We start from the raw sequence: 22,774 nt of genomic DNA on the forward strand, positions 1-22,774 counted from the left end.
GGTGATCATCTGCAGAAGGAAGTTGAGAAGTTCCAAACAAAGACTCTGTTACAGATCACAGCTGATGGCTTCTCCTTTCTTGCCTTGGCCTGGCCTTGCAAGAAGAAAAGGTTATGCTTTAGCTGAGGTTAGTGAACAGCTGCTGAGAGAAGTGGCCTGAGGGTCATGAGTAAAAATTCTCACAGGAAAATTCTCCAGTGAGTCTTTAGATCCAACAACAGTACCCTGTATCCATAGTATCTGGACTCCAGATTGGCAAATTCTTTGTACGTGCTGCTGTTCCGGTGCCTTCAGTGGGAAACTACTGAAAGATGAAGTTAGGAAAGTGTTTCAGTGTTTGCATCCATAAAGACCGACATAGCTGGTGTTGGGGATGGATTAAGTCAATATAAAGAGCTCTACTCAGCAAGGCTTTCCTTTGTTTTACAAATTAAGATATCTGTTAGGGATGATCAGAATGCAAACACCACAAACACAATGGGACCCTTAACTTGAGATTTCAGACACAAAGACTACTTATGGCAGAAAGATGGGGGTATTTTCAATGTAACTCGTTGACAGAGGAATTAAGCTTTTGACCTGGTGCTCTAAGCCCATGTTGTAGGCATTGTGTATCATGACATTTTACGAGCATGGCTAAGCAGAAGATTTGTCTGTTTTCCTTGGCTTTTTTCTTGCCCTCTAGGTCAAACAGTCTCCCTGGCAAAAGAGGGAGAGAGACTGTCTGGTCCTTGAAGAGCAACCACAGCTCCAGCTGTAAAGTGAGGAAGGATGACTTCAGGAAGAGACAAACAGTTCCACAGCTCCAAAACTATACATCTGTACAGCTATTTTTGCAATTAAGCTCTATGAAAAGAATGGGGCTTGCATGTAGACTGGAAAAATAAAACCCTTTATCCAGGTTCAGGGCAACCCTGGAAGAGGTTGTGAATCAGAGACAAAGTATTTACAGGAATGTTGCCTATCCCTGGAAAGAGTAGAAACTTGTGTTGTACATTTGATGGGAGAAGAGGCAGGGAATCTAAATCCTGTTTGAAATATAATGGGTTTTTATTCTTTGCAATGAAAATACTTTTAATGGCTCTATTTTTCCATTTCATGCCAATATTACAACAGTTTCTGGTTGTCTAAAGACCAGTTTTAGTCTCTACAACAGAGAAACTGGAAAATGGTCTTAAGTTTGCTGTCCCACCTGTTCATTACAGTGAAATGCTGTTGGCCAGTATGAAATGAGATTATTATTATTTTTAAAGAACACAATCAACAGGATTCAGTGGGGTTATTTCCATGTTAGCTACTGGAAAGACAAGATCAGATGCAACTGAACAGCTTCTGAAATAGATACTTCCATGCAATTACAGGCTTTATGTTCAGTCACTGGTTTTAATACTATTGTACAAATTTGAGTAGGATTCAAGTTCTGAAGGTGCCCCGTATTTACTCCCTGCCTGTGTCTTGGTGCCTTGAGGATAAAGTATGCTGCCTGGCACAGATATAATTGGGGGAAGTCTAACAGAAATCAAAAGAGGAGAAACAGTTGTAGGGGAGAAAAAGTTGTAGGAGACACACTGTTGTATCCAGCCAGTTCCTCTCTTGCTCTGTTTCTCAAAGGTCTCTGTTGGCTTCCTGCTGAGCAGTGGAAAGGATAAACTGGGTTAAGGTAAATGTCCTCTTGGAAGGACACTGGTAATTCTCTTCATTTAGACCAAACTGAACCTTCACCCCTCTTGCCAGTCCTCTGCCTCTGAGTCAGTACCTGACTCTTAAAATCTCCCTGCAGTTGCTAACCAAAGACATCTTCACTTTCTCAGAGAGAAAATATAAATGAGGAGACAAATTTTCCCTTCAGCAGTTCCAAGTCATTAGACTTTTCACATTACTTACCTGTCTAATCATCCAACCCTTCATCTCTGGGGAGTTTAAAATAATGCCCAAATCACAATTAAAGAAAATTGAGTTTCCTTCCTAATCTCACACCTTGCCAGCAATCCCTCAAAACAGATGATGCTGCCCTTATGATCCTGATAAAAATTAAAAGCAGGTTCACCCAAACTTATCCTCCTTCCTTTGATCATGTCCACATCAAGCTGAGGAGACAGAATTAAGGATTGTACAAAGGTAGAGTTAATGGGGATAAAACTACGTTCAGCTGAAGCGTGTTATCATTCTCTATACCTTTAAGCATATAAGTTATCATGTAATGTAAAAATAAATAATGCATATTGAGGGTATTGACGTGAATCCTAATCACATTTCAGAACAATATTAAGACTAGTGATGAAGCATAAAGCCCACGATTACAAACCAGAGCTAAACTGCTTTCTGTGAGTCACATTTTTATAAGCAGTGTAATAACACCTTTGATTATACAAACTGAGAAGAGGCACTTGGTAACAAAGAAAGTCCTCACAAAGTCCATTCTCATTTCAGAAATAAAATGAAGGTCGTACATCTACAAAATCTATCTTGAGTTTTCAAAATTCAAAACTTAACTAAGCAGGCAACTATCACTTTATACAATATCATTGGAAAAATTTACTCTTAATTTTTTTAATGATTGACTGGCCCACACATTGTAATCTCTTTCTTTCAGTATAACAGAAGTTTATCAGATGATAAATGTTTTCAGCTCAGCAGAAAACTATATATATGGTATTATTAGTTCTTTAGTGCTACAAAATATTATGGAGCTTAGAGGTCTGGACTTTGATTTACTGTTCTAAACATGACAGGGTCAGTAACGTTAATTTTTTTGTCAAAATTTCATACTTGGAAATCTCGGTTCGTCTAGCTCACAACTGCAAATTTTTCAGTCTTGTTCTCCATCTGCCTATTTCCAAAAAGGTTCTGTTCACACAAAACTTTTTGCATGAAAGGACAGGAGGAATGAAGAGAAGGAAAAATGCCAGCAGAGTATTATCTCCTTCTACATATACTTGTGCTTTCTGACTGCCAATAAGAAGCCCTATTATACCTTGCTTTTGTCTCCTGTGTTATGCCTACCATTCCAAGGCAATAAGAATGGAGAAGGATAGATTTGCTTGTTGCCTTTTCATAATTACAAAGTCTTTAAAGTCACTCCTTTCAGATAAATAGAGGTAGACAATGGCTAGCATTCAGTGAAACTGATGAATACTACACTGAATGCAAAATGTATATAAAGCAACAAAGAGAAAAATGTGGTGCTCCACACTGAAGCCTTCACATGTCTTCAGGGCTTTTGTGTGACTTTCTGTCTTCCTCGCTGAATATACATAACTTCACAAAGATCTTTTCAAAGAGCTGCCAAAAAGGTAATTCACATTTTTATAGTGGGAGAGAACAAAATGTTTAATTCTAGTGTTAAATGTATTCACCCCTGGCCCTGGCAGCCACTCTCTTCTTTAAATGCATTATTTTTTTGGTGAATATATGTTTTGATTTGAACTGCCACACTTTGCTTTATTTGAGTCAAAACTGATTATTGAGGTTGCTAGCCACACATGAAAACAGAGAGGGGGAAAACATCCCGTCCTACACCTCTTAAGCTTTTGTCTTACTGGATTTGGCAGGAAAGGTCTTTGTAGTTACTCTCATTATTTTTCTTTTCCAGGACCAGAGCTTTAATTGCACCCATAATTTCTCCTATCAACACATCTGTATCCAACTGTGCTAACACTTTGCTCACCTTCAACTTTTTGTTTGTTTGTTTGTTTTGGGAACATTTCTTTGTGGTTCTAAACAACATAAATTTGGTTTCCTCATCAAGAAGCTCATTTAGTTGCAGCTTGATTGCAAGTAATTTGCTGTAACTGTCTCAGTCTTTTAATTGTTTGTGCCTTTTTCTAATCTATAAACTGTAACTTCAGGCAGGTCATTTCTGTCTCACCATTTCCTCTTTGGAAAGGCATATCTAATAACTCACCTCATATCCTGTGGCTTTAGGCATCTGAAATCATATGAACAGAAGGGATAGACCATTGATTCAGCTCCAAGATCATTTGGAAAAAACCCTCCATAAAATCTCCTTTTTAAGAAATAGGAAAATAAAACTTCATCCATGAAATTTAGCTTGGTGGAAAATAAATATGCATCAGCATTGGTACAGAACTGACTCCCTGTTCTGTTTCCACAGGGTTTCCTTTTGACCTCCAAGAGACATGAAATTCTAAGTGCTAGTTTGGGTACTGCTACAATCCTTGAGTTAATCAGAGTCCAATGAATTTTATTATCACTGCTCTGCATTGGCACCATTTCCCCTGCTGGAGACAGAATTCATGATCTCATTAGAGTCTCTGGACTAAGTCAAGCCAGTGCATAAGGCAGCTATTTTTTTTTTTTTTTTTAAGTAATCTCATTACAAGTTCTACCAAATATGGTATCCATATCAAATCTCTTTAATTCCTCCCACCTAATCCCCTTTACCCCCAAAGTGTAACATAAATGTATTAGTCAGATTAGCAGCACATTCAGGAATAATCCCTTCCAAAACAAGAGACCTATATGTATTTTTCCTGATCCCCAAACTTTTGTTTGTATTAATTGTTCTAAAGCTGACTGACAGTGTGAATAATACCCTTTCCCCCTCTGGTCTGAATAGCAATTAAGGAATTTGCATTTTTTGCATCTTTTTCTAACAAAATATTTTCTATGCATTTTCTGTTTTGAGCAAGTGCCTGCTCTGACTCCTGCTGAAGTCTGTGGACAAGTTCCCAAATGTTTTCATCACCGTCTTAACTTTACAGCATTGCATAAAGCACAAAACACACGTAGGAGTACGGCAGCCTTGGGACAGGGAAAGAATGCCAAGCACAGTAGGTTTCTTTCTCTAAAAGTTCCTTAGATGTATTTTCCCACATGCACTCAAGACCATAGTTAGCTATTGCACTTGCCTGGTGGGGACCATGGATTCCACCCAGAGGAGTGCTGTTAGCAAAAAGAATGAGAAGCATTTTCTTATTGTGGTAAAAATTTAGAAAGCTTTATCAGTGCCTTGGAAAAATTTCCTTTCCATTGTTTAAACCACTGAAAATACTGAGACTACATTATGAAGATCACATTCATGCAGCCAAACTCACACAAATGCCAACAAAAAGCTTTTAACCAGTCTGTGACAGCTTTCTTTGGGAGACTCAGCAGATGTGTGCACATAGAGGAAAGTTAGTCACACGTGTGTATGTACTGTCCTTTCTGAGATCTCTTGTCTATTTAACATGTTTTCTTGATAAATAAATAAAGGGAAGCAATGTGACTAGACAGGCTGCACATTTTATTGGCATTGCCAGTACTCAGCTATTTTGAGAAGATGTATTGGCTGAGAAGTACTGTTTCATAAGCTAAGTGGTTGATGGCTTCTTGAATGACTCTGAAAATTATTGAAGTGCTCCTGAAGCTCTTCCATTTTTCTTCAAAACCTTTTCAGTCCATACTGGAAGCCTCACGAGTTGATTATACTTCAGTCTCTCACGTGTCAACTATGTGGAGACTTCTCTCTGGTAAAGCCAAACTGGCATGTCAAGGTCCCTCAAACCCAACATATTCAAGTACTTTTTTATGCCATTGAAAGAATAAAAATAAAAAGTTTTAAATCTGAGAAAGAAGTGGATTTTGTGTTTAAGCTCTTACTTTCCCACATATACATGCATACACACACAGCTGGAACAAGGAAACGATTTCCAATTGCCTGATTCCAGTAAGGAAAAGAAACAGACAGCTTCTGCCTAAAAGACTCAGAATGCCAAGTCCCATTTTCAAATGTGATCTAACTCTTGGGAACCTAAAGGACACAGGAGTTAACAGGACTGATCTGCTAAAACACTTCTAAATAAGTACCACTAGCGTAACGTTTCTGAATGTCCCTTGAGGACAGAACAGTGCAAGTGCCATTTGGAGACTTTATCATAGGCTCCCAGATCTCATTTGCAGGGGGATGCATGATCTTCCATCAAGTGAAAATTCTGTATCACTTAAAAAAATCCTTTGGGCTCCTTTATTCCTTATTTCCATTGCAGCTACTGAAATGCTGGGCTGGCTCAGAATGCAGAATAAGATATTTAGGACACTAAAAATATTAATTCTATGAGTAAAGCATCAAGTCTTTGGGTTGACAAAAAAGATATGGTTAATAACAGGAAAGACACCAACAAAATGCCGCTGGCCTGCTGAGTGGGAATGGTATAATACACCATGGCCACATGGACTCAAGTGAGTAATTACATATGAGCAGCCCATCTGATCTTTCATGTAGCCAGGCTTTTATCTCAGATAGTCCTTTTTCTCTGCTATTACCAGCTTTTTGTTCCAATGAAGAACATCCTCCCCTTTCACCACCCTTATTATGTCTAAGTAATCATTATACACAGATACAGAAGAGGGTGAATTCCTCAAAGCAGAGACATGTAGGGAAACTGTAAAAACTCCTTTCTGCAAAGCCAGAACAACCTGTACAGGGTCATTGGTTACCAGCAGATAATTCAAATTTGTCTGGTTTTACTGGGAGCTCCCACAAATTTTGTCACAATGCACATAGTGAAGAGAGTGACGGAATGCATTAAAAAAAAAAACCAACAAAAATAACAAAGAAAATTCACTTTTACTTCTTTTAGAATGACGTATTTCATTAAAAAGTACAGAAAGGAAAAAAGAGACATGTATTTGATCATTATATTGATTGACTCACTGGTCAGCTCAAGGGAAGGGGAAGGATACTGGACCATATAGGAACCTTGTATTTTGAAAATACAGAGTTTATATCCCATAGTGGAGTCATAATATCTCAGGTCTCCCTACCAGCATGAATTTCCCTCTTGTCTTTATACCTGTACTGAAAACTCAGAAACAGCTTTAAATATGAAATGACTGTTTAGCTCTCAAACAGGTTTTACACAAGAGGCAGAGGCAAGAAGAACAGAATAGCAGAGCTATGATCTGGAAAACCTAATTGTGACTGGGAAATAAGAAGGTAGATTGTGTTTTCCAGGAGAAAGTGACAAAATTCTACTCTTGTTACTCTTGTGGAACTTCATAAGAAATACAGAAAGGCTTGCTAATGTTGACTTCAGGCATTCCTACATCAATTGCTTTGCTTAAAAAGAGACAAAAGAGAAATGGCCAGGTCAGGGTAGGGGGACATTTAAACAAGTGAACAGATGCACTTGTTAATCTCAAGTGGGGAAAAAACTGGTACAATTCCAGGTTGACCTGAGTCAGAGGAAATTTCTCTAATATGAAAAGGAGATTGAAAACAGGCATTACTACTGTCAGTAATAGCTTCCTTGTCGTTAATCTTTTAATATTCACGGGAGCTATTCCAGTGCACCACTTCCTAGAGGGTGCTACAGAAATATGAGGGAGTACAGTTTCATACCACATTTGATATCAAACCCTAGCCTCCTGGGAGACTTTACAATGTGTAAGAAGCTCAAACTGTGTGCAGTGAAGAACCTGACACACCTCAGAGTAGCATTTGCTTCTGGCTGCAGACACGGAACATACAAGCTTGCAGGAGTGTCTGTTGTATCCATTTATAAACTGATTACACCATGCTGACACCAAAATATTTAAGATCATTTGCTTGATTCCTGTAAGGGAGTAATTTTACTCGTTTGCTCATGTCTGATGTCGAAGGTTTTCTTAACCCACATGCAGGAATCAGTTGGACACAGCAAATCTGACTGAAAGAAAATGTTCCTAAAATACTGGCTAGGGAGTTCCAGCCACAACAACAGATGTCTCACAAACTCCTCTCTGCGGCTCTGAAAAGAGATATTTTCTTAGGCTGAAGGCAAAGATGGGTGAAATTCTACTCTGTGGTCCAGAACATAATTTTTCATGAATTTGCATGAGATGAAAGTTTGCTGTGCTTTTAGGGAAAGAAAAATGTCAACCATTTGACTAAAAGAATGAGCCCTTCTCAGCCAACACTCATTGTTTTCCTTTTCTGTACACAGAAAAAATTATCTCCTTTATACACAAGAAAGGGCATTAAGAAAATGTATTTTTTCATTTCTCTGAAGGTGTAAGTTCCCCACTGAATATGGTTTTTCCCATGTAGCTGTAAGTTTTTGAAATCTTGGAACCTTTTTTTTTCTCAGTTGGTAGCTTGTAGTCATATTAACCCCATTAAAATCTCTTGTTCTGCTCCAGATTGACACTGGAGTATCTCTGACAAAGACTAGTACCTGCACCTGAGGATTAGTTCCATTTACCCTGTCCAGCAACAAAAGCTCTTGTTTCTTGGGAAGGTAGGAGACAGTCTTCTGATTTGCTATGAAGTTATTAATGTTGCTTGATATTTGCTTTGACAGCTACTTTGTACCCTCTTTAATCATCTTCATCATGGTTCACAGCTCTTTTTTCCCTTCATTTCACTTTTGCCTATGCTTCTTAGGGAAAATTGCAACATATAACTTAAAAAATTTTTCAGCCCTCCATGTATTTTGCCCCTTTGTCTTAACTTTCAAAGTTTTTCTGTTTGGCATTTTTTTCCTAGTCTTCAATAAGAGAACAAAGAAATATTCCAGATGAAATACTACTGCAAGATAGTATTTTTAAGTATTCTTACTCTCATGGGAGAAAATTAGTGCGCAGCCCACATCCATTCAACAAGTAATTTGGCTATGCATTAAAAGAGATCCTTCAGTACTTGAGAAAACTTTTAAAAATTGTATTATGAACATTAGTTGTCTGTCTTTATTGTATTTTGCTGCCTTTCCTTTGAAGTTGCTGATAATACTTATAGGACCAACCTCTGTTACACAAGAGCTATTTCCTCTCATGATACTTTTTTGAACCATTTCCCACTTTGTCACCTGTATTCCATTTCCCAGGACACACTGTTCCCTGTGAAGCTGTAGCTATGTCTGCCTTGTTCACTGTCAGGCTCCCATTTCTGCCTGCCAGGATGCAGTGCAGGAGTACAGATTCTCTAAGGAATGCCACTGCTGTTCAGAGTTCCCCCAACAGTCCTGTTCCCTCAGGTGCTGCCAGAGCAGGGCTGCAGCCTGGTTTGGAACTCAACAGTCCAGTTTGGAGATTGAAGAAACCTGTACCAGTTTGGGCGATTCATGAAAAACATCAACCAAAGAACACCCCACCCTAAAAATAATTTTTTTTAAAAAGCAGGAAAAGAGAAAAATACTCCAATTATCTGTCAGGCACGTGGAAAATATTGTTGTACTTAAGGTTTTACAAACATGAGGCCCTGACTTGGGATCAAAATTCTGTTTCTCTCAATCACGTTAAATGCATTCTTTTCATGTCAGTAGATTGCATATATCACAGAAAAGAAATGGCTCTTGATATCTGTCGGTTTCAAAGTCAGATGATTATGATCAAAGTTTAGCATCTCAGTGCCTTACAGGGAAAACCCATTTAGAAATATAAAGGGGGAAGCAAGAGCAGAGCTACTCCACTATGATTTCCAGCCAGGGTATATCTAGGAACTGAAAACATGCAGGTATGGTCTTTTCCTTGTTTTTCATGGACTGTAATATTCATGGGAGAATCTCAAGGTGGCTGCTTGCCCCACATGCATACTCTTTATGTCTCTGCTCAGAGAAAAACAACCTTTAGCATTTAGGGTGGAAATGCAGAGCTTTTATAAGGTGACTTTCTCTCTTTCAGTAAAATCTCCCTGTCCAGCTTTACCCTGCTGCACATGACAACAGCCTCCAGTTCAGCTGCTGCAACATCAAAACCCACTGGAGACACTGCAATCTCCCAAACACCACTCTGTATCACAGCATCTGACTCTTCCTAATTAATTTCCTTTGTTGTATGGAGAGCATCGAGGAGCTAATTGTTCTGGTGAGACAGATAAAACATCAAAGGATGTTTCAAAATGAGTTTTAAAATGTGGCACATTGACAGTACTGCAGCCTGAAGCCCACCAGGATTCAACCAGCCTCTAGCCTGTGCCAGGAAAAGCTGGTCCTTGGGGCCTTGCCAGGTGTTTGAGCACTGCTTCAACAGCTCATCTTTGCAGGGCAGTAAGAACTTGGTGTACACTTTGGTCTCCATAGTTTTGTCTCCTTAGCTGAGGCTGCTGACAAGAATGCAAGTTCTCTAAGTGGAAGGAAAAGGAGTCATATGTGAAGTCATAGAAGATGATCCCCTGCTCTTTTACCTTCCCCCTCCAAATTCCATTCCTCTATCCCTTGCTCACTCTCCACTAATTTCAAATAAGTCCAAAGTGGCCATCAGACAGTAATGAGTTTTAGCAAACGGCAAGGTGGATGGATTTGAACTCCTGACCCAAGAATTAAAAAGGTATATATGTGGTTATGTGTGCATTCAGAATTTGTCTGTCTCACTAAGAGCACAGCAGATAGCTCTGATTTCTGATCAGATCCTTTCATTTCACAAAAATAACTACCTCATCCAGAAACAGGAGACACTCAAGCCCCCACTACCTGATGTTTTTTTTCTCTCTAGCCTAACAGAACAAGAAAGTAATGTAAGAATCCATAAGCCCAATTCAAGTCACTATATTTTTTTTTCCCTTAAAAAGATTGCTCAAAAGATGAAAAATGGAAAATGTAAAAAAATGAAAAGCCAAGGAGAGTGAGAGATTCAGGCAGTACATAGGCACATATTCACTGGGCTTCAAGTGACTTCTACTGATGCACAAGCGCTGTCATGAACAGGACTGGACTCCTCTTTGAAATGAGGTCTTGGAAAAGAGAAAAGAGGACAGAAAACAAAGAAAACGTGAGAGCCTTTTAAACTCTCTGAAAAGGAATTGGAGGCAGAGAAGAAAAATGTCTGAAAGAAACACAGGAAACAGGTAAGAAATAAACTGTGCTCAGGATGTTAGAAAACAATAAAACAAGGTCACAGTGGCATGTGTAGAGATGCAAAGAGAAGGTGAAGCTCTGTGGGGAAAGCTGCTGGAAACCACAACACAGACAATACAGAGCAGCCTGGCAGAAAACAGGAGCCCTCATGCTCTACAAAACAGCATATTCCTTCCCCATCTCCTGTGCTCCCAACACTGAGGGAGTAGTCTCAGTTCCTAACTTTTGCAGGAAAGAGAGGCAGAAAACTGTATGCAAGATGACTATGTGCCTGGTAGAATTAACAGCAAACATCAAGACAAAATTTTCTCTTGTCCCTGACTGTCAGCATTTTTCTGGGATGGAGGTCTGTGGTACTGTTTTGATAACAAAGCTTGTTGATAGGGGTACAAAGGAGGCCCTTGGAGGTCAAACACCACCCTTGGAAATGGAGCGAGACGTTTACCAGACTAACAATGTTGTTTTCGGTGTTTGACCTTAAACAGAACATGAAGCTTGCAGGATAAATGAAAAGCAGAGTTATAAACATGAATTGAAACAAGTTTTTCAAAGTTCTATTTAAAATGCAAACATGAAAAAGAAACAGAAAATAATCACATATGAACAGAAAAAACCCAACCAAACCAAAAAGCTGCTATTAGACCTACAATGGGGGAAGTATTCAGAGGAGATATATCACCTGTTACTTAGTATTTCTATAATTCAGGCCAAGTAACTGAAATGATCAGCCAGTCCAACCTGGCTGGAAAAGCCATTTTTCTGTGTTGGAGCTCAGATTTTATGTTATTTTCAGTGGTGTTGATGGAATGAGATGAAGAGATTAGGTTTCACCTATACTGCAGTAAAGATCTGTGGACAGAATTTATCTCCAGATCAGAGCTCAGGCCCAGACTTGGAGGCACGATGTACAGTCAGTGAGTACAGTGACTTTGGTGGCCATTGCTGCAAATGCCAGCAGCACACCCAGCACCTCTCAGAATTTGGCCTTATGCACAGAGGTCTGAATCAACTTTTGGCCAGATGATTCTCTCCAAGGATAGATGGAGTTTCACTGAAAACATTGTCACATGCTGTGTGGCATTATATTCTTAACATATTCTGTTATCCTGGTGTGTTAGAGTCCTTTACAGTGAGGCAAACACTACATCCCTGAAACAAAAATACCTAAGAGATACAGAGAGAACCAATATGGGAGAAAATGGATATTTGTAAGGAGTTCTTAAAAACAAGATTTTTTGTTCTGTGTTTTGATTCTATTTTTTCCCTTCCAAATGGGCACAAAATGTTAGCATTTTCCTCATTTTTCCCTTCAGCTGCAATTTTCAAAACCTTTCAGTTCAATGTTGACTCAATGGCATAATTTTCAACATACATTTCAAAGCACATTTCAAAAAATGGAAGGTCATTGCAAAGTAAAACTTCAAAAAACTTTGCGAAAACATCTTCAAAGCTTCTTGTTAGAAATAACAACATTTCAGCATAATTGACATGGCACTAGATTTCCTGAAGTCAAAATGGAAAGATGTTCTTGAAGTGAGTTTGGCAGTTGACTGTAATATTCTCTGTAAATTTGAAATAACTAAGAACACACTGATCTTTTGACCACACGACCCAGTTAGCCTAGTAACAACGTGGGCCATTCCTTAGGATTTTCCTTCCAGAAAGAAGAGTTTGCTGCTAAAAGCTGAGCTCAGGATTATCATCTGCATGTCACTGTGAGGTGAGGGGACTTGCCCAAGGCCATGGTGAAAGTCAGAGGTGAACATAAGTAAGACCTAGGTAGGTAAGATGCTAATCTTGCAATCAGACCATGATTTTACTCTATGGGAAGCAGTGAAAAAGAAAAAGAACTAGTGGTCCACATAGTTTAGAAGGAACCTGAAAATCTCGTTATGATGACAGCAATTTCTTCTGGGAATACTGCATGACACTGGCAACGCATCCTCTCATGATGTGGATAATGTCCCTGTTTTGGAGACTTTTGCAGCTCGAATTCAGGTGTGCTAAATGGAGGAATTTGCCTTATGACCATGGGACTGACCAAAGGAGAGAGAAAGGTGGGCAGGATTAGCTGCTGGCCTGGTTTAATTGTTTACCCACTGTCACAAATTTACTTATATATCACCACACTGTTGGTTAAAAAGGCTGCAAGTACTGTTTTGTTCTTCCCTTTTCAAACCTGGAAATGTATTCCTCATCTATGTCCTCCCAGCCCTACTCCGTAGCGCTCTGTTTGTATGATAATGGTGAGATACCGCTTTCTTTTCACAAACCAGAAGCCAGGTTTCTTCTCCATTCATCCATTATAGAGCGAGAACAAGAAAATGAATACTCTTATATCCATTATAGATATCAAGAGACTGAATCTACCTTTTTATTCCAAGAGCTAGAGATGACTACATAGCTCATGAATTACAAAGCAATTTTGGGACACAACAGCAGCAGAAACAGTACTAGCGTTTGGCACAATGTACTGCACAGATGTGGTATCCAGAGATTGAAAAGGAAAGGGAATTTCTATCTATTTACCCATCCATCCCATTACTCTGTGGCTTTTACTTCCAATGTGGGAAAATAAAATCTTTTACATGCTATTTTTTCCGTGCATACTCTAGTTAAATGCTGTTGATTTATGAAGCCTATATCAGTGGCATAAAATATAAGTATGCCACAGAATTTGAAGAGGTATGTTCAGACAAATATGCTGGAATACCTGAATCTGTGAATTAAGATGCATAGTAAAAAAATAATAAATATGTTGTTACCATAAATTAGAGCTGTAAAGATTTTTTTTCTTACTTGTTGGCAAAGGGAGCTATCTCTCCAGTGTCAAGATTGAACTGCAGGGCACTAATAAAACATGACACAAATAACAAATAAATTTCCTCTATATTGAATGGTTTGAGATTTATTGAGGTCTCTTATACCAAGCTCTATTGGGAGTTGTATAATAAAACATATAAAATTTATGGCTAGGAGATAAAATGTGGATAAAATAACCATTGCCTTACAATATTATTTCAACTCTTGCATCTAATTTGAATATTTTTTAAGACAAAACATGCAGCTTTGGTGGAAAAAGGCATTTCCACTGAGTGAAAGTCATGACAGTACTTTGAAACTGAATTGCGAAGAGAGAGTACATCAAGTTTTCCTGACATTTTACAAATACATAGATTTACATATAAACTAGTGATTAACTCTCTTTAAGCTACATGAGGGTTTTAGTCATTTGTACACGTGTATTTTTTTTCCAGTTTTCAACAGATTTCTACTTCCTTTAGCACATAGTTTAGGTACCCTCACTTGGCTAATTTAAACTGTATGGAGCAGATCCTCAGCTGGAGACACAGAACAGTGTTGCACTGATTTATGCCATCTTAAAATCTGGCCAAGTTCAGCTCTGAAAATAAATTCCAACTAACCTGACTGCATGGATACAAGTGTAAGTGAGTACAGACTGCAGCTATGACTCGGTTTTCATTCATGGTAGTGTCAGTTCAGAGATGAAGCAATGGCTTTCATGTTGGCTTGAATGTAAGCCAGCAGGAGGAAAAAACAATTCATTTTTTGGACCTAATCTTACTGCTGCTTGATTCTGTGTTGGTGAAACTGCACTGACATAAAGCTGTGATCACTCCCCACTTATACACAGAAACAGAAATGACTTCACATTTTATTCTACTGCTCCATTTTACAGAACTTGCCACAGCAGATGTCACATTTTTCAAAACTTCATTATCCTTGATACTGTCAATTTAACTGAAAAATAAACCCCTTTTTCAATAAGTGTAACATAATTTTTCAAGAAAATTCCCATATGGAAAATTTGGATATGGGAGATTGTTACCAGCAAACCTGAGCCTTTTACTAGGAAACCTTTTCAGGAAAGAAGAAAGGAAAGATCCTTCTTTTCTGTAAATTTATAGCAGGTCTCTCTATTCTCTGTTTTTCAACTATTCCCATTTAAAGAGGTCCTGAAAAACACTGTCACCCACTGAAAAGACCAATCTTCCTTCCCCTGCAACATAAACATTTTTTTGAAAGGGTTCTGCATTAAGGTAAGGTGCACTGGAAATCCAAACCTTCCCTGGAATCCCAAAGAATTTGGACAGTTGCAGTGGTGGTGCATCCTCCCTCTATGCTATTAGACCACCATTCAAACACAGTTTTCAGTGTCATTTTCCAGAAGGTGAGAAGCAAACAGAGACAACAGCTTCAAGTTGTGACAGGGGAGGTGTAGATTGGCTATCAGGAAAAATTTCATCATCGAAAGGGTTGTCTAGCCCTGGAACAAGTTGCCCTGGGAAGTAGAGGAATCACCATCTCTGGAGGCATTTAAAAGATGTGTAGATGTGGCACTTAGGGACATAGTTTAGTGGTGGACTTGGCAGTGCTGGGTTAACGGTTGGACATGTTGATTTTAGGGGTCTTTCCAACCTAAACAATTCTATGATTCTCTTCTGCCCAGATGGGTTAACTACATTAAATAGCTGTTTACCTAGATATTTATTTTTCAGAAAGTTGACACCTACTCTAGGTTATTTAGCAAAGAACTACCAGCAGCTGTCAGAGGTAATGGTGTGTTTAGTGTGTACTTTGAAACCAGATGTTATCATTGACCTTGAGGTGAAAGGCTCAGTAACCGCTTCCTAAGTCTTCTGAGCACTTTCAGTTACACAGTTAAGGTAAGAAGTATCTTAGTGAGCTTCTTTACAGAAACTGTCCCAAAGATTTAATGGCTAATGCTCTTTCTGACCATTTTTACTACTCTAACCTTTCTCCTCTTACGGGCTTAGGGAGCCTGCCCTTCTGAGTGCTATAAATTAGTATAAAAATCTCCTTTCTGCATGTATTTTCAGGCACTTTTTTTTAGTTTGTGAGGTCGTGTGTTGCTTAGCAGAGACATGATTCCATACCTGTTAAAACAATAGATTGAAGAGTTCCTTCTGTTTTTCTTCCCCAAAAAGCATCTGTGGAATGCAGGGGATTCTAGCCCAGCCATGCACATCAAACAATCCCCAAAGTCATGTCCTCTGGTGAGGTCAGAGGTGCATAGGCCTTTTTTACCTTTTAGGTCTTTGGTAACGATCTAGTGTAATATGGTACTGTTCATCTTTCTGCCAAAGGTAGCTATTTATCTTATCTGTTTAATATTTACCTCATGTGCAGAACAGTGCAAGGATAATTTGGCAAATAATCTGCCACAAAATCAACCCTCCACTTCTGGATGAAATGCACACAGTACGGGGGAACGGTTTGCCCACAGTATTCCCTGGGAATGGTCCAAATAGTGTCAGCCATGTGTTAGAAGTAAGCTTTTCTACCTCAAGGGCAATAATTTGGGCTAGGCAAAAGGGCAGACCATGACAGTTAATAGAAGTGGATGGTTTTGGCAACTGGGATGCCTCCTGCCACTATGAGAGGGAGTACATTTTGCTGCTTCTATTTTGTTTTGCCTTTTAATTTATCTGTCTGTAAAGTGGGTTTGGTACTTATACTTACCTGACCATAAGGAGTGGTGTTTAAACCTAATGAATATGGGCTTTTTGAACTCCCTGGATGAAAGAAACTATGTAAGTGCAAATTATCCTCTTGTCTATCCTCTCTGAAGTCTAACCTACTTTGATGTGATTGTGATCTATGTCACTTGTAGTGTGTATTATAGGAGGGGTTTTCACAGCAATGAATGTAAGTAAAGCTTTGAATAACACGAAGTAACTCATGAATGTCTAAGTTCAAACACAGGATGGAAATTATTATTTTAGGCATAGTTCCAGGCTTTGGTTAACATATCTTTAATTCTTAAATTACTTGCTCTCCATTTACAGCTTTCATATCATCCTTGACTCATTAGAGGCCAGACCCTCATGCTGGAATAGATCATCGGTACTTTGCTGACACCAATAGAACCTTTGTGATTTGTACTTCACTGAGTGCCTAGGCCAATGAAGGGTATTCAAAAAACACAGCCCGGGGCTGTACTCCATCGAACTGGTTAGGAAAAGTGATGTGAACAAAAGCTGCCAAATATGAAAGCAGAAATTCTTAAATGTTATACTCTTGCACTTACAGGGTAACTGTATAGGTTAAATAAACCACCTCTTGATTTGTACCACCATTCACTTTTGACCTTTGGACTAGGAATGCTTTGAGGAAATCTTAGCAATTCCTTATAAATATATTAATATAAATATTATATATCTAAATATTTGAGAAATAATTCCAATGGTTTTTCCTCTCCAGCTGACCCAGTTTGAGTCAGTCATGCAAGCAGGTAAGCAGGTTTGTTCACATATGGCTATCTCAATTCCCTTGCTGCACTCTGTTCAGTTAGCCCTGGAACATCATAGTGCTGTGGGCTCCTCTCAGCAGGAATAATATTGATATCTGTTGAAGACTTTCTACTAGGAGAAAAAAACCCCAAAAACTTCCATTTTTCTAGTCCTATGGTGAAGTTTGATGGGGAACAGAGTTTACAGCAAGAGAAAAGGAAGGAAAAAAGAAGGAAGAAAAGAGGAGGAAGCTAAAAAATTCAGAAAATTTTCAGGATGTACAAGGAGAAGGATGGATATCAGAAAGATCTATCAGAAAGGTGGTTTTTCAGTTTTGACTCTCCTAGAAGTTCATTGGCTTGGAAGAACTGAGGTCTCAGCAAACTACTACCATAGACTTTTCACAGGAAATATGGAGGAATTTTTATTTTTTAAAATCCCCAAAACCCTGATACAAACTCCCAAAATTCCTTCCTATGTACCTAGTATCCCTACAGACCATATACTGCATGCACCTTCCTACAGGGTAAATACTACATGTGGGAATGCAGGAAGCAAGAAGTGGAGAATAGCAGCTGGAACCAGAAGACCAAACCCAATTCAGCAGCTGAGCTGGGTGTTCCCTCTCACTCCTGTTTTCCAAGCAGTAGTTGATTCACTAAAACCATTCTGCCCAATGCTCTGTCTTGTAATTATTTTTCAAGACAGGTTCTTGGAAAATTCTTCCCTTGATGGAAATTATGGGAAGGCAAAATATACCTACAGATTCATGCATTTGCACTATTTGCTGCTTTTCATTTCCAACTAACCTCCTTCCACCTTCATTTTAAACAAGAGGGACTTGTGCTTCATCTCTGTAAAGTCAACGGCAAAACCATAACTGATTTCAGGGGAACAAATGCTTTCAGTTGTAACAGAATACTGATAATACTTACCATTGTATTGAACTGTTGCATTTCTTCCACCTTATGAAGCATTCCCTCCCTACCTTTTTGTTGCAGTGAAAGTCTAATTTAAACTGTTTAATATATAATTAAACACATTGTGAAACATGTAAATTCTTTCCCTCGATATTCCTACATTTGAGACTGCTTTTTTTCACTGCCAAAATATTTTTATGCCATTGAATTTTTTTTTTTTTGCATTACCATCACATTTAGCCTTAGCTTGTGCAGAAAGCACAGTACACCTGATTTTAAGAAAAATAAGACTCAGCCAATGATAAGAACATTTTTTTTTCCAGGGTAGTTCATGAGGGGATGGGGGATAATTTTCCAGCATTCTCTCAATTCTGATTGCCATAAGAGGCATTTCAAGTGTTCAGCTCTTTGGTTTCAATGTGTGCTCTAATGATTGCACCTTGGTGGAAACCCTGAAATACCAATTTTCTTAAATAAATAAATAAAAAAGTTCCTTAGTTTGGAAGTAGTCCACATTAAGAGTAAAGGAGTCGGAAGCCCAGACAACACTCTTTCCCCCTTCACTGATACCCATTCTCAGGATCTGTAAGCAGAGGGTGGTTGGGTCACAATAGGTAACAGACACTGTGGGGTATGCCCAGCCCCTGCCCTGGAGGGATCTCTGCTGAGATTTTGTAATTGCCCAGCAGGACTCCCTGGAAAGGCAACCACTTCTTGGTCACGGCGAGAAAAGACAGACCCACAATCCTTTAGGAGACACTATGCAGATCCTTTGTAACCCATTGGCTTTCACCCATCCCCTGTATCTCTATAAAAGCTAGCCCACTGCCCCTGTGACACAGAGAGAGCTCTCATCCCTGGCTTTCCCCTTCGCCGGAGGGGACCAACAATAAAGCTACCTTCCATGTGGAACCAGCCACACGAGCCTCTTCTCTCTCTGGTCTGGCGTGGCCTGGAGGCTGCCCTGCAGAGCTGAGCTGGAACCACGAGCTGATAATCACTAAAGAGCTGACAGCCTCTGCAAGGGCCCTCCTGCCCAGCAGCTGAGGGAAGACACCAGGCCTTGGGAAGGCGATTCCTTTCGGGACCATCTCCCCGGACCTCTTCCTGGGTCAGAGCCACTGACCCCATCACCGGTTGTAATAAGACACAAGGCTTTTCTGCAAGAAGAATAATTGAGTGAGTGGTTTTTTTCATATACTCCTCTATTCCTGGCCACTTTTAGGGACAGGATCCAGCTAGACTACCAGAATATTTAGTCTAATGTGTATATTCTTAAGAGCCATCCCACCACAAGCAGCAATACAAAGAGCCTTGAACAGTGCCCATTCTGCAGGGAACTGGGAGCGTTTGGTGCTTCTGAAAATCAGACCACTTGTTCTGATACCTAGGGAGACCAAAGTCTGAACATGTAAGACCTTTCCTGTGACTCATTGTTCATCACCTTCTGCAATGCCACTACAGGGATGCAGTTAAAGCCCAGCAGTGTTGTTTTTTTTTTTTTCAAAGAAAAATGACTACTTGATAAGCCTGAACCCCATCTAGACACAGTGATATCACTTGCTTCATTAGACAGGGGTGCTAGGCTTGTGTTGCTCTTCTTGAGCATGTTTTGCATCTCTGCTAGCTGGCTATTAATTGTGCTAACCATTTTGTTTAATATTAGGGCAAAAAGGCACTCCTCCTGATATGCCATTTAGGTTAAATGCATTCTCCTTCTGTTCAACTTGCCTGATACTGTAATGCTAAGCCAAGAACTTATCTTAGTAAAAAGATTAAATGTATCTCTGAGGAATGCACAAGATCATTACAGTTGAATCATGAGGTTAAAGTGTTGCACTGAGGTTGCAAAATATCAGATAAAGAAGAGATTGAAAGGATAAATCCTGACTCATTTAGCATAGTTGCCCTATTCCACCTGCTAATGAAATTGGTATGTAAAGTGCATCAAAAAAGGGCTCTACATGTTAGATATTTCAGTACAAGTTACATTGCGTTCTGCTATGGAAAGTGATGGCTGATTGTAATCATTCTTTAGGCTTGTTTTTCACTTGGGATCAGAGGAATGTAATTCAAACATAAAGAGGGTTGCCAATAATTTATTCTCAAAGAGCCCTATAAAGATATGTGGCCAATACTGTGGCCTCTTTCAGGAAAAATAATGGTCAGACATTTTGCATGAAATTATCATTTCATTAATGTACCAATCGTTCCAAATGCTTTCAGACTTAAGTATGAATTAAACAGTATCATATTCATCTTAGAGCTGGAGATACAAGCCTCATCACCTGCCATGCCATTACACTTTATTCGACTCTGGAAACAGACTCGTGCTTATAATATTTGAGCCAGTGAAGAAAAGCACTTCATCAGTGGAGCAGGTCTAGGGTGGGCGACCACTAACCCTCTTCACTGGTGAGTATTTCAAATGCAAGCAGACCAATTTTAAAACAATTAAGAAGACATTGTTAGGTGAGACTGCATCAAAGAGTAATTATACTGCACTGTTACTGGATAATATTAGGGAAAAAGGGATGTTTTCCAGCATTTCCCAGCAAGTTTGCATGCATAAGGTAAATGTGATATCGCTTTAAGGCAATGCATTCTACACATGGGGAATATAGCCTGACATTACCTTAAAATTTAGGATGGTATTTTTATAATCAGTCAGAAATGAGGGTTCTCTGCCACATTTTGCATTATATAAGTCGTATATGACAATACTTATGTCTTAAAGTGCCATAGGCATCCAAAGGTAGGGTTTTAAATAGATGTCAGGCTGAAGGTGTATTGAAAAATGATCACCAAAATAATATCATTTAGACTTTAAGTATGTGCCTTAAGTGTTATCCAAGTTAAATTCTCATGACCTCATGGCTGTGACCTTTGAATATCTTAGAAGGGGATGAAGATTTCAGTGAACTGTTGATAGCTATGTTAGAATAGTCTGTAAGCTCATGTGAAAAACGTGTTTTGTATGAAGGCTGAGCTTCTGATCTCGTCATGCAGCTCTGCTGAGTCTGTGGTTTCCAAGCATATCTGCCATAACAGGCTCTAACCACAGCCAAGGTGGGCTGGAGCCTAAATTCTACACCCTCTTCTGCCACAGCTTAGTCCTTATAGTGCTAAACACTGAAAATCAAGTAGTCTCCTAGACAGAAAGACTAATGAGCCTCATTTCCTGTAAATTTATGGCTCATGGCTAATTGGATTTGGCTGTAGGGAAAATGAAAGAGCCACCTGAAGTTTTCCTTCCAGCTGTAGCTTCTCTACAGGCTTTTTCCTGAGTGAATGGATTTCCAGATGCCAAGTAAGGATTGAACACTTTCTGGTTCTTCTTTCTCGCTTGTCGAAGACACATTATTTCCTACGCTCACACACCTATTTTCATATAACTAATTGTTGGAATTATGTTCCTATATTCTACCCACATCAAATTTGATTAGAATTGGACTGTAGGTCAGAATATCCTAAAGCAGAGTTGATCCAAGAACAAAAGCCCTGCTTCTATAAAAAAGATAATCAGCTTTTGGAGGCCAATCTAAGTCTACAGAGCAAACTCATTGTCTCATGCAGAACCAAGGAGTCACAAGCTCAGAAAAAACGCAAGTGAAAGTCAGGCAAGTAGCACTAGAATCACAGCATCTAAGAATCAGGACACAAATTTGCAGCACGCAGCAGAACTGAAGAGATTGGAGTAGAGATTTTTGCTTGAAAATTTGACAGTTTCTCAATATTCATAACCAGCAGTGTCCACGTGGGCTCAGGTTCCGTCTTATTGTTCTGTTTATTTCCTAAGGAATATTTTCATGAAATAGAAATCACCATTACTTCCTGGCAACTGGAAGAGAGACAAGAGGCCATTGCCTTCACCTCATACCAATCAGGAACTAGGAGACTGCTGCTGCCGTGGCTTTTCAGAGAGGGTATACAGAAGGCAACGAGTGAAAAGATCTTCCTTTCTCTTCTCCTTCTCTAGCTCTCCAAAACTTACACTTCTCAAGCTGACTCCTGAGCCACCTCCTCCTCTCTGCTCCCTCCCTCAGTGAATTAATTACCTTTCCCATGTCTTAGGTTCTTCTTCTGCTCACTAAAGTCAGTGTTAGCCTAACCCAAACACCACCTGCCGCTATCCTGATGAGTACTAGAAATCTGCAGGGTGTGTTATTAGCTGTATGTTATATGTGGGAAAATTAAGATAGAATTTAAGTGACTTGGTCTGACAGAAAACATGGTTCAATGACTTCATATGAGCCTTACATGAGAGCACACAGCAGAATATGAGGGTTTGTGCAACTCAGTTATAGAAAGGCAACATCAACTTCTGTTGGCAGGGCTGTCACTTGCTTAAGAGGTTTCTCTAACTCTGACTCAACCTCCCTATTCAAAGTCCTTTAGCAACCTCGATTCTCTGTGATCTGGGAAGTCCAGCACAACTTACAGCTAGCTGGCAGAATGCTTTGTTAGGGAGTCTTAAGCTTTGAGATTGCTGAAAAATCTTCTAAGGGCTTTCATATCTGTTTATGGATGAGGAAAAGGCAGCAGAGAGAGAGAAAAGAGATAGGAAGAACATGAGAACCTTCAAAAAGTGTCTTTGACTGGAGATTTCAGAGTACAGGAAGAAAGAAAAGGTTTGGTTATTTCTGGAGGGTTTTTTCCCCAGAAAATTAGAGGTGAATCAAACAAGTACTTTCAGTCATTTTTATGAATGAGAACTCCCAACCAAAAATATCCATGAAAAGGAAAAAACTAATAAATGCAAGCAAAAAATTCCTAAGCCAGCAAAACTCCTGAAACATCAGTT

This window comes from Corvus cornix, chromosome 1 (assembly GCF_000738735.6).
Source record: "Corvus cornix cornix isolate S_Up_H32 chromosome 1, ASM73873v5, whole genome shotgun sequence".
Classification (NCBI taxonomy): Eukaryota; Metazoa; Chordata; class Aves; order Passeriformes; family Corvidae; genus Corvus; species Corvus cornix.